Source organism: Sprattus sprattus (genome assembly GCF_963457725.1).
Source record: "Sprattus sprattus genome assembly, chromosome: 9".
Lineage (NCBI taxonomy): Eukaryota > Metazoa > Chordata > Actinopteri > Clupeiformes > Clupeidae > Sprattus > Sprattus sprattus.
The window spans coordinates 2,244,785-2,247,284 of NC_137928.1; positions in this window are offsets into that span (position 1 = coordinate 2,244,785).

Here is a 2,500-nt window from a genome sequence, read left to right on the forward strand (position 1 = left end):
GTGTGTAAGCATGTGTAGAAGGCGACTGTATTCATCTGTAGGTGTGTGTATAAGTTAGCTTGAAAATATTGTGTGCCTGTTTGAGTGCGCGCGTGTGTGTGTGCCTGTTTGAGTGCGCGCGTGTGTGTGATTCCGTGAGAAAGTCCTGACAGACATGAACATCTGTAGATGTGATTTCATGATGTTTGTTTAAAGAGAGTTTCCCTTCCATCCGTCTCCTTTCCTGTCTGTGTCCTACCAACCTCTGGAGTGTGTGTGTGTGTGTGTGTGTGTCCTACCAACCTCTGGAGTATATGTGTGTGTGGAGTGTGTAACAACATGGGTCAAAGACATCAAATCAAGTAAGGAGTACAAATTATGAAATCATGAAAATCAGTAAGACGAGTCTGACCTGTGCTGGCCAGTCAGCCCCACCCAGATCAGATGGGCTTATCACACACACACACACACACACACACACACACACACATACTCCCAGATCAGATGGGGTTATCTGACTCTGTGTAGGAACAGAGACTCGATCCAGTCACTGTGTGTGGGTGTCTGTGTGTGTGTGTGTGTGTGTGTGTGTGTGTGTATGTGTGTGTGTGTGTGTGTGTAGGAACAGAGACTTGGTCCAGTCAGCAGGATTAAAATACCCCCTGGCCACACTGAGCACCTCCCAATGCCTCTATGACACCAGACACACACGCCAGCACTCCGTGTTCGCCCAGGCCAGAGTCCCACGCCAGCACTCCGTGTATGCCACGCCCCATGGCTTCCAGTTAAGGTGAGCTCATCCTGGCTGCAGTTACGGGCAGAAGCTCCACGACACCACAGACACTCAGGAGATTAATAACCGTCAGGGTCGGGATCAGGTATGACCACACTGTCACCACGGAGACACCACAGACACTCAGGAGGTTAATAACCGTCAGGGTCAGGATCAGGTATGACCACACTGTCACCATGGAGACAACACAGACACTCAGGAGGTTAATAACCGTCAGGGTCAGGATCAGGTATGACCACACGGTCACCACGGAGACACCACAGACACTCAGGAGATTAATAACCGTCAGGGTCGGGATCAGGTATGACCACACTGTCACCACGGAGACAACACAGAGCAGAGAGAGCAGAACCATAAAAAGTGTATTTGGACAGTCGGTTTTCTCAGTTAGGTCAGCCCGGGAATGGAACCATCTCCCACAGAACATTGAAGAATTAACCTAATTTAATTGTTTTTAAAGAAATCTCAAAACATAAAAAAACTCAAATGCGATCATTAGTGGGTAAGCAGTAGAACTTGTATGTTGGAATTTTATTATATTTTTGATTTATTGTCAATGTTATGTTTGACGTATACAATAATGCCTTTTTAGGTTGTATAGCCTTTTTCACTCTGGCAGGAGGACTGCCAATGGAATCTAGCCTTTTGGCTATAATTGTGTGCATTTACATTTTAATGTTCATGAATGTACACTGTCCCTCTTGATCAAATAAACAAATTGTTTGATTGATTGATTGATTGATTGATTGATTGATTGAATGTGAGAGATGATTAGCAGAGGCTTCTATCACAGACAACCTGCAGCGACTGGGAACCTGCACTTCTGATCCTCTGCCGCCCCCTACTGGATACATGGTGCTCTTTCAGACCATGTTGGTTGAAGAAGTCTATTTTTGGTCAAGAAGTGCCACACACAATAGGTATAAAATACTAATACATATTTTAATCACAAAATATAAAGTTTATACAAAAGAGTGTGTATATTGTACAATACAGCAGTGTAGAAAGTAACTTTTTTCTAAATGGGTGTGATGTGCACTTTGGATATCTATAAGATGTAAACAAGGGTGAATCATATCACAACATTAATTGATTCTCAGAGTCTTCAGGGATCATTCACATTTTTTACCAATACATTTCCATTTTAACCAATACATTTCCATTTTAACCAATAGATTTCCATTTTTACCAATACATTTCAATTACTTTTCTATGCCTCGTAGGCACATTTCCATTACCATACATTCTGTGAAACATCTGTGTATACATATACATATATATCTGTGTAAACATGACACTATAAGAACGATGATCACTAGAACTAGGTCAAACCTTTGAACAAAGGTCCCAAAAAGTGTATTCAGAAATTATTGTTATTATTCAGAGGAAAAAGCATAAGTTATCCTTTACTACAGTTAAAAGACACCTGAACATAAAATATAAATATTAAAGATCTGTTGACCGTACTTGGCCTTCTACTTCACCAATTCTCTACCTGCTGAACTCAATGAATGAATGACTGAATGAATGCATGTGATGAATGAGTGAATGAATGCATGTGGTCTATGACTAAATAAATGCATGTGGTGAATGACTAAATGAATGAATGACTGAATGAATGAATGACTGAATGAATGCATGTGGTGAATGACTGAATGAATGCCCATCTCATAGTTTCCCTAAAACTACAGGGCTAACTAACTTGGGCAACGTCAGACTACATCAACA